Source organism: Clytia hemisphaerica, unplaced genomic scaffold, assembly GCF_902728285.1.
Source record: "Clytia hemisphaerica strain Z4C2 unplaced genomic scaffold, Clytia hemisphaerica genome assembly, whole genome shotgun sequence".
Lineage (NCBI taxonomy): Eukaryota > Metazoa > Cnidaria > Hydrozoa > Leptothecata > Clytiidae > Clytia > Clytia hemisphaerica.
In genome coordinates, this window is record NW_027103334.1 from 1919837 (window position 1) to 1930736 (window position 10900).

A 10900-nucleotide genomic window follows, 5' to 3' on the forward strand; every position below is an offset into this window, starting at 1 on the left:
GAGATGGTTGATTGAACTAATTCCTTTTGTGAGTTGCTGAAACTAAAACAAAAATTTTAGAAATAATATTAATAAATCTAATATTAATCAAATTTATTAAAAGTGCTTTTCAAGCATGGAGTTGTAGAAATTCATAAAAAGATCCAAAAATATTTTGTAAAGATGAGCAAAAAAGTGCTGAAATAGTCATGTTTATAGTAACGTGTTTATTTATTGTATGTAAGATAATAATAATAATGTAGCACTAATTGCAAGTTACTGTATGAGCAACAAACCTGTTTCGCTGTCATCCATAACTACATCTTCTTGTGGTGAATCTGTGTCTGAGCTGGATACAACTAAAAGAATAGATTTAATGAAGTTGAATTAATTTATGATTTTTTAAAATCTAATTTGAAGTTGTAATAAATGAGGCCCCCCCAGCGGTTGGCGTGATGGCGTGATGGGGGGTTTTTCATGGCGTGATGGCGTGAAATTTTGAAAAAAAACGGCGTGATGGCGTGAAAATTAAGTGCCGGCGTGATCGTGAAATCGAGGTTTTTTAGGCGTGATGGCGTGAAATTTGTAGTTCAGCGTGATCATAAAAGTTATATTTATTATTTGAATCGTAATTCTATGTCCATTTTAGCCAATTAAGAGGGTTTAAATTTCAAAATTTTCTTGGTCGGCCCCAACTATGGTGGGGCCTCCTATAGCTCTTATTTTAAAACATAAAAGAAGCGGTGCAAAGATTTTTAAACATCTGCCATTTATCCTTGTAACATCCAATTATCTTTAGCAGTTGCTAGCTAGTCTTCAAAATAAAGTCGAATGCTATGAGAGGCTCAAAATTTAAAATTTTCCCGTCGGAGCAAACGATGGTTGCGTTTCCTCCGTAACTGACATTTTCCTCTCTTTCTTAGCAGATGCTTATTCTTAGAAGCATCAAAGACATCGGCTCCTTTATTTCAGGAAAATATATATTTATAGCAAAGGCTCAAACAGAAAGAAGCAACAGATTTATTATGAGGTGTAATTTTGAGCAGATTGGCATTGATCAAAGGAATCATGTGATGTTTAAACCATATTTTGGAAAAAAGAAAGTAAACAAGCCATACTAAATTGAAAATTTCTCCCGTCGGCGTAAACCATGGTTGCGCCTCCTCGTTCCCCATTTGAAAACTATTCACGCTAATTCACAATTAATGCCCATGGGTCCCGCCAACAGGGGGCCAGAGGGGACATGGACCCTCATGTTTTACCAAAAAACTTTGTACTTTTAAAAGATTTTCATTATTTTTACATGAAATATTTTTCAAATTGAATTGAAATGGGTCCTAAAATAGCACTTTGAACCCTTCAAAATTCAAAAATTTTCTCCGTTGCCCAACCATGGTGGGCTTTGTCAATTTGCTCAAATATACCTCAGCCCTAAAAACCAGGGCCCTTTGATGTGACCCACCAGTTGTTAAACAATTTTTGATATGCATAAGTCAAGATTACGTCATTTTTCCTATCAGAAACACCCGAAAAAACTTGAATTTGACCCGTGTATATTACTAAAAATGAAAAAAACAGGTCAAATTCCTTCCAGATTTTTCGGGTGTTTCCGATAAGAAAAATGATATATTCTTGACTTACGCGAATGAGAATGCCAATAAACTGATTGACGATCAAACACATACCTATTTATAGGCAAAAATTAAGTTTTTATAGCGGTATTTTATCCATATCAATGGGTCTAAACGTGGTCTAAAATAAAACTGAATCAATCCAGAGAATATGAGCGTGAAAACTAAGTTTTCTAGGCGTAATAGCGTGAAATCGAAAAAAATTGGCGTGATCGTGAAAATCGAATTTTTCAGGCGTGATGGCGTGAAATCGAAAAAAAATTGGCGTGATGGCGTGAATTTGGGGTCCGCTGGGGGGGCCTCATAAATAGAATGAAGACTACATGAAAGCATTATCAATTTTGAAAAATATAGACTCCAGCGGTTTGAAAGAGTAATATAATTAAAACAGCTCAAAAAACTATACAATTCTGTGTATATTGTGATGGCTAAAAATTTTACAGTACATTTTCTCATTTATTTATTTATTTAATTTTCCAGCTCTTCCTTATACATGAAGTTTTGAAAAAAGAACCAATTTGAACTCATTTTCCACTGTAATAGTTTTTAGTCATACAATCATGAATATTATTATTGGACTTACTTGTTTTTCTCCTGGTTTGTCTTCCTCTGGGCACTATTAAAAAATTACATATTTACAGTATTACATTCTACTATTTACAGTATTACATTTTACTATTTACAGTTTTGAAAAAGGGGAGGCTAGGGGGTGCTGAATAAGATCAGCCAAAATATTGTTTTAGAGAATTATAAGCAAGCAGTATTTTTCTAAATTATTACTAAAGGTTGTAATTTAAGAACAATGGTGGTGGTGATGGGGGGTCATTTAGTCAACTTCAAGCATTTTATTGTGCATTTTGTGAGTAGAAACAGCTTTAAAAGGGGGAGGGGTTGTAGGGGTTCGAAATACAGTTTTCCCGTCAAAATTTTTGCTGAATCCTGGAAGCTTGAAAATTGAAAATTTTTGTGAAAGACTGCTTGACCCCCCTCCCTAGAATAATTTGAAAATGTGAAGTATGGTAATTTATTTTTAAGTTTTGCGATCATAAAGTGTGAAGAGAAAGGTTGTTTAGCCTAGTTTCTTCCTTCAATCTTTCAATAAAGCCTTTGTTTTTATGCAAGTTTGATAATCTTGCATAGGGCATTGGTTCTATGATAATACTATCCAAAGATCTTGCACGGGATAAGGCAACGTATGACAAGCCTAGTGTTCGTTCACTTTTACCTAAGTCTATTGATATTTTATCTAAAGTAAGGCCTTGGGATTTATGTATTGTTATAGCCCAAGCAAGACGAAGTGGAAATTGGATCCTTTCATAACTTTGACCAAGGGATTCTGAATTGCTACTGCAAGGAGGTATTGGAACTAAATTTGGAGTAGAATTAGAATAACTAGGCCCAGAATAGTTATCAAATTGGACCATTATGGCAACAGGAAATGAAGGAGATGCTTCGCTATCTTTGTAAATTACACTTTGAACTGTGCCTATTGCACCATTGCATAACCCTGCTTCAGTCCAAATATTTCTTGTCAACATTACTCTTGCATTCAATGATAGGTAAAGAGTAGGCACAAGTCCACCCATGTCATCTGAAGAGCACTTTGCTGCAGTTTTATTGTTATGAACAGCAGGAATTTTAGCTATAGGAATTGATAATTTTTTTAAAGCAATAAAGTTATTTTCTGCAACATCTTTGTTGCTGTATGAAAGTTTCACACTATCTTTGAAGTTTGGCAACAACTTAGTGTTTACAGTTGCAGATCTTGTAAGTAATAGCTCCCAATCATTTACAGTTACTTTCCCATTTCTCACATTTGATAATAGATTCCTAAACTGCTCTTGTTCTTTTCCATGTGCTCTTTGATTAACTTGAAGTTTTATTACTTTGTCAAACAAATGATAAACAAAAAACCCTTCTAATTCTAGTTCATTTCTAGGGTGCTTGTGGTAGAGGGGCATGCCTTTTACGGGAGGGAGTTGACCCAAATCGCCTGATAAAATAATACTGATACCACCAAATGGTTGTTCTAGTTTTCCTGTAGCCTGTTTACATCTTCTATTAATCCATGCAAGATCACTTTGACTTATAACAGAAAACTCATCTATTATAATAAATTTGATACCTTTCATGTTCTCTTGTATTGTCATTAGAGAAGATCCCTCTAAATCTGCTCTACCTTTGCCTTTAATTGGTAGCCTCAACAGATAATGTAATGTTTTCCCTCCTATATTATATGCTGCAATACCAAATAAAGCTGTCACTAGACATTGATCTTTGAGTAAATTTCGTAGTCTGTGAATCAAAAAACTTTTTCCACAACCTGCTCGGCCCGTCACAATCATTAGAAGTTGTTTTTTTGGATCTTTCAAATGATTTACAACAATATCGAATGCTTTTCTTTGATCAACATTCAATTTTTGAATATAGACTCCTTCATTAAAATTGTCAGTTGTATTTTCTTGAAAATGAAATGTTTTTTTAAGATTGTGTATCCATGTTGCTAATTCTAGTTTATCTGAACTATTTAGAACAGTACATTGTTGAAACCAATAGAAAGAATTATCACAAGACTCGCTGATTCCTTGTTCTTGTTTGGTGTTTTTATTAGTTAGAAAATCTGATAAAATCATCCAGTCTTCTCTATCGTCATTTTCATTGTTGTCATTTTCGTTGTCATCATTTTCGTTGTCATCATTTTCGTTGTCATTGTTTTCTTGATTTGTATTGTCTTCATTAGATTGATAGTTTGTTGAATAAAGATGACGTTCTATTGTTTCGAGTTCTTTAACATGATTTGGAACATTGCTGCCTTCATCAGATTGTAGAAATTCTATCCAACATCTCTTCAAATGATCATCATCAGGTTCACAGATATCATCCCATGCTGAATTTACATTTCTCACCCAAGGTTTATATTTCAAAAGACTGTATTTGCAATATAAGCCAAAGTTTGGGTTTTCAGGGTCAGATGAATAATTAGGGGAAGTTCGAACAACAACAACTTTTTTCCTAGTGTGTAAACATTCTTTTACTACAACATAATTTGCATGGAAAGAGATGAAATTTGAATTCAAAATTCTTCTATCAGTAGTGTAGTCTCCTCTATTAGCATATAAGTCTAAAAGTGATGGATTGGATGTGATTTCACCACCATTTATCTCAGTCTTTCTGGTCCCATTCAATGATACACTGATAACTTCAAAGGAACTACTGCAGTATTTCAAAGCAAGTGTTTGATGACAAACTTCTTGGATGCTCATGTCTCGTAATCCTACAGCACGCATCATTAATTTTTTAATCGCAGAGGCAGGAGTAAAATCATCTTGATTAAATTTTGTAGCCACATGTGCAAATGCATCTTTAGTTACATTGCTAAGTTTTTCTGGCTTTGAGGCATATTTTATTAAATATTCCACACATGAATGATAGTCAATCACTATGCTTATGTCAATATTTGCTCTCCATCCTTGCAATAATACACGTTGATGCCTATTAACTCTTGGATCATTTCGCAAGGTTACAATTTCAGCTCTATAAAAGACAGTATTATCTTTGGTTTTCAATTTTTCAAATTTCAAATGAGTTGAGGGGCAAATTTCATGAGGAAAGTGGAAGCGACATGTGTTTTCTTCCTTGTTCTTTCGTAAACAGTACATAGAACTGCAGTTATGTCTTTCTACTGAATTAACAAGATTTGCATAATCTAGATCAAAATCAATCTGTTCTGTTCTTGTTATATCAACTTTACAAGGATGATTTTTTGGCTTAACCCAAGTATCAGGATCAACTGGGTTTGTTGTACATAATAAAGAATCAACATATGAACAAACAAGTTTTTCTGCATCATTACCAAGTTTTATTTGTCTTTCCAAATTATCAACTTCCTCATTTATCATATTGTTATTTTTCATTTTTTCTGATGCCAAAAAGCCTTTGAGAGCAATACTTGTTAGTTCAACCAACCCTGGGTCATCTTTCAATTTCGACAGGCCGTGACAGTGAATCGTTCCCCGAGAAGCATACTCGAATCTATACCAATGCCATAATGCACCAAGATGTTTGTAAAGCCAATGTTTCACGAACTTGCCAGTTCTCTCAGTAAAATAATAATCAATGATATGAGGATTTTCTGCAATGAATTTTGTAATTGCTGATGAATCATTTGAATCAATATCAAAAATACTTAACAGATCAGGCCAATGATATTCCGCCATTGAGAATGTGAAAAAAATAGTAGGAACTCCAACTTGTTTCACAGTGGCTACTAGATTATTTTTCATTCTATTCCAAAATGAATGAGACCCACTAACTTCTTTTGTATAAAATAGTAAATTTGACATCAAATTTGTTGCATTGTTTGAGTCTAACATATTATTGAAATCTTGAAGTGTGAAATCTAATTGACCTGGATTTCTTTTCACGTAAAGATTTCCTCTACTTAAGATACGCTTCCTATAAAGCATGTTGAAAGCCCAATAGAGAAATCGTGGGTGAGCAGCAAATCGATAAAACCATTTGGAATTTTTCATATCTGCAAACTTAAGTAAATGACGAATTTTCAACGAGAAAGAGTCTAAATCATTTGTTGCAATGAGTCTCAGTATGGCAGGATTTGTTGGATCACCTTTACTGTCAGGAAAAAGGGTTGGAAATGCCATGGTGGCTAAAAAAGGTGTGTTGAATTCATTGTATGGAGCACCTTCCACAATATTCAATTCAGTAGGAGATTGTAAAAAACCTGTAAGCTTAGATTTATGCATTTGGGTGTTCAAGGCTGTTGGTAAGAACGAAGTCATTTCATCAGGCCTAATGTTGTCTTCTGTTTCTGGACCTAAGTCATAGGGAATATGGTATTCATCATCTGTATCAGAATAATTGTTAGATTCAGTATCATCATTTAGCATTTCAACTAAATCACCGTTTTCAGGTAAATTGTTGAGTCTGTTTTGATCAATAATAATATCAGAATAGACAGGATTGTTTGTAGCTAACCATTGAATGGCTCTAAGTACTTTTTGTTTACGAATTTTGAAGTCCTTGGAAACATAACCAGAATCTTTGCTAGAAATTCTAACAATAGGCAGCTCATGTGGTAAATTTGGCAAAATTCTAGCAACTGTTTGAACATCAGTGGGGAAAGTTATCACATGTCCTTTATAAGCTCTTTGTCTTCCTTTTGGTCTGCAGTATACATTCATAACTGGCAATGCTCTGGCAATCAACATTTCTTCAACTTGAGAAAGATCTTTCAATTCGTCTGGCACAACTGATGGGATCATATCATTTGCTTGACTAAACCTTTTGGGAGAGCCTTTGTCTCTTTTACATCTTGTACATATTTCATTGGTTATATGAAACCAGGCCTCGTTACATACTTGACATTGACTGATTTTGTAATTTGACATTTCTTTGTAAAAAGATTTAATTGTTTCGATACCAGAGTCATTTAAAATAGACTGTTCATTGGAAAAGAAATCAGTTTCAGGTATTGATTGTGTGTTGTTTTGCAAATTTGACTGGGAATAGGCATGATCTATAGTTCTTTCGATACAAAATTGTTCCGAAAAATCTATGGATGCTTTGCTGTAACTATGATCTATGGTCTCAAAAGGAAAGCTTTTTTCATTTTCTGGAACAGAGTACTGATGATCTATTAAATGTGAAGGTCCTAAATAGGTTGGTCTCGAAGGAGGATTTAGGGTTTGTAACTGATCTTCACTTTTTAAAATATTAGGTACAGAAAAAATTTTATTGTTTCCTTTAGAAGGTTGACAGTTGTTATTATTATGATTAGAAGTTGAAGAATTCGAAGGGATGGTAATGTTTTGCAAAAATGACAAAGTAAGAGGTTCTGGAAATGATGAAATTGGCATAAGATTTTCTAACTTACTGTTATCACAATTCAAAATATTGGATTCAAAATACAGACTAGATCCATTAGATGCATTGATTTGGTTTTCGATGTTGTCATTATGATTTTCTTGAAAGCTTTCAAGAATGTAACATGTGAAAAACCAGCCTTGGGGGTATCGGTTTTTCACAGCATTAAATGAAACATAGACTTCAACATTTTTACTCAAATCATCTAGATAAAACCAAGTTCTACTACGTTTATTAAAAACTGCAACAGTGAAGTGGAAATTGTGATTCCTAACAACAGACACTAATTTATATGAAAGGGTTTGAATTAAAATGTTTTCATGAATCTCTAACAAGTCACTGACATCTGGAGAAAATTCAATGAAAATAATAGATGATGGACTAGCTATTACATTGTTAGATGGAAATTTTGTTTGACATGTACGACATGTTATTTCTCTAACAAATAAATTTTGATGAAAAAGATGTTGAGGCCAATACAATCGAAACACTAACATATCCAAATTTTCACCATATTCAACATACTGCAAAAATGTCGAAACTGAATCATTACATTGATTGTGACAAATTACACACACCTCGTCAAAATAATAAGTACTAAGAAAAATGGCTTTCTCATAATCATTTTGAAACTGAAATACATTCTCTGTAAATATTTCAGAAAATTGAGCATTGCTATCTCTTGATCTGAAGGAAGGACACTTTTCAATTAGATAGTCCCACAAAGGCTGACGCATACGGGAAAGGTTGTTATTTGCATTGTTTAAAGTTATCAATCTGTCTCTGTAAGAAATTTTGAGTTGTTTGTATGTTTGACCAGAAGAAAATAATAATTGTAGAAAAATGCTGCTTGCAGATTGCTGATCTATATCATCAATAAGAGAATAAAAAACCAGTTCTAAGAATGAATCAACAGCACAGCTGTAAACTCCGGACTCAGATCGAACAGAGTTGATCAGATGTAAGTCAAAGGTAAAATATGGTACATTGAAGTTGTAAGAGTTATAAGATGATACCAATGCCCTTTTATTTGTTGCATCATTATCGGTTTGTGTAAACCGCAGGTTACAGGTCACAGGTTACAGGTCACAGGTTACAGGTTACAGGTTACAGGTCAATGATGACAGGTTGACTCTAATCAATGTCATTGCAGAGGAAAATGTTTGGAAAACACAAAGAATTATCAAAACATAATTCTCAAGCAATTTCATCCATATAAAACCATTTCAAACATCAAAATTTAACCATGTGCTTTTATCGATCTTTCGCAGTTTGCACCGTGTATAACGCAGATCAGAAAATATTTGAAACCATATTATACGTATAACAGGTATATTACATATTGTAATGTTTGTAATGTTATATGATGGTTACATATAATAAAACACATCGGTATGCTAAATATTTTTGGTGTTTTTCTCTTGTAAGACATGATATTTTGTGATTCTGTCAATATCTTTGTCAAAAATTGTCATTAAGACATTAAAATAATAACTGAATAATTAATTAGTTCCATCCTTCTAAAACCACTCTCTTAGGGACCTTGCAAGCTTCTGTTTGGTGTCATTTTTTATCCATTCACACCATCCACATCACATTTTGCATGATGAATATTTTTCGTGCTTTTGTCTTGTTAGGCATCATATTTTATGATTTTGTCATTATTTTTGTAAGTAAGTGTCACTAGGTTGTTATCCTATTCAATTGTCATTTTATAATATCTAAATAACATGTATTACTTTTTGCTCCGGCCTAGGAGCCTTAAATTCTCTCTCGTCTGGTCAAGACATTTTTTGTTTGTTTATCTAATCCGATGATCTATTCCGATTTGATAAAAACGGATTATCCAATAATACTGTGATTTGATTGGCCGAAAGTATTTAAGAAAAAGATGGCTTCCGAAAGTGGACTAGCTGACTGTGTAGCAAATACTGGCAAATCTCAGTGAAAAATTGATCATTTTCATCATTATTCATGATGTTTTGGACATGATTTATGAGAAGTTTGATGCATACTGGCTCTCTAACAATGTGGAAAGACTTTGGAGAAATTTTGGCTATGAATCGTCAGCTAATCGAGTGCTTAAATCTTACAAAAGAACAAAACTACGCATCGTTAAAAAATTACAAATCCAAACAAAAATATCTTCAAATTATAAACCAAAATACTCTACAGAAGAAATCGTCAGCGACTGGGCATCAACAGATGATGTAGACTATTCGTCTACAGATGGTGATGAATGATTCATTTTGTAAATAGGCAGTCGAACTCTATTAGCTTTAAAGCTAGTACAGATTTGTACACTTTTTTCGACTTTAAAGAATATATACATTAACATTAACAATCGGCTTAAATTCTAAATTCCATGACTTTAAAAGTGAGAAGATGACGATTTTTAATTTTTTTTCTGGATTTCCCTGCTCTTATAGGGGGGGGGGGTTTATATCTAAACGCTAAAAAAAGTATCGATCTTCGATGAAATCATAGTCAATATTTAGCCAACAAGATTTTAGGATATTTAATGTAAATTTCAGTTACTTTTGATTGTTGTGAATAAGACTTAGTGACATCTATAAGTTTTTGGTGTTATATACATCTCAAATTGGCAGCAACTTAAAATACAGCAGTGGCAGATAAAGACTGGCGTAAACGGTGTTTAACTTATTGCCGGTGTAAAAAAGGCATATAAGGTAACAAAGTTCACATAATAGCTTTATAACCGATTTTATTCAGTATGGTAGTACATTGTTCAAAAAGTAACTTCAGAATATAAAGGAATTTACGAGTTTGAATTAGCATTGTTAGATATCCTCAATAGTAAGGAAAGTCTCTCAATAGGCCATTTCAAGATCGAAGATGCACACTTATCTTGAAAAGCTACAAAGATCTAAATTATAGTATTTCAAAAATTATTACGTTTTTAACAAAGTCGATATAAGCTTCACATAAACTTAAGTGGAGCCTCCATAACTGGAACACGTAAGGGGAACACAAATTTGTTCGAGTTATGGAAATTTCGAGTTATGGAGTAAGGTTTAACTGAAAGGACCCTTAAACTTATTCGAGTTAAAGAGGATATTTAGTTATTAAATAATTAATAATAAGCAGATATTGAGGCAAAAACAAAACATAAATTATGTAAATAGTCGAAAGATTCACATAAAACACTCCCATAATCGAACTTTCGAATGTTTTTCTTTTTTAATGATTTTCTTAATTACTTTGAGACATGAAATTTGTTCATGAAATCGACAATAGATTTATTTTAATAGATTTCTTTGATAAACAACAAGAGCGACAAAAAAATCAAACTTTGAAAGCAAAATTTGAAAAAGTTATATTATATCAGGAATTATTCAATGGATGTTTTTGCCTACAGGTCCCGGGGGGGGGGTACTAGGTTTGCG

The 10900-nt window shown here is 33.1% G+C and overlaps 2 long non-coding RNA genes across 2 annotated transcripts in view; one reads left to right on the top strand and one right to left on the bottom strand.

Annotated features, from left to right (window-relative positions):
- The window catches only part of LOC136817479 (uncharacterized), a 33677-nt gene that overhangs the window by 11643 nt on the left and 11134 nt on the right, over nucleotides 1-10900 (top strand). The window lies entirely within an intron of this gene.
- The window catches only part of LOC136817239 (uncharacterized), a 12783-nt gene continuing 1903 nt past the window's right edge, over nucleotides 21-10900 (bottom strand). Inside the window, exons 2-4 of the long non-coding RNA XR_010848057.1 lie at nucleotides 2194-2226; nucleotides 276-338; nucleotides 21-42 (exon numbers count right to left, since the gene is read on the bottom strand). This is a non-coding gene — a long non-coding RNA (uncharacterized lncRNA). The remainder of the gene's footprint in view (nucleotides 43-275; nucleotides 339-2193; nucleotides 2227-10900) is intronic.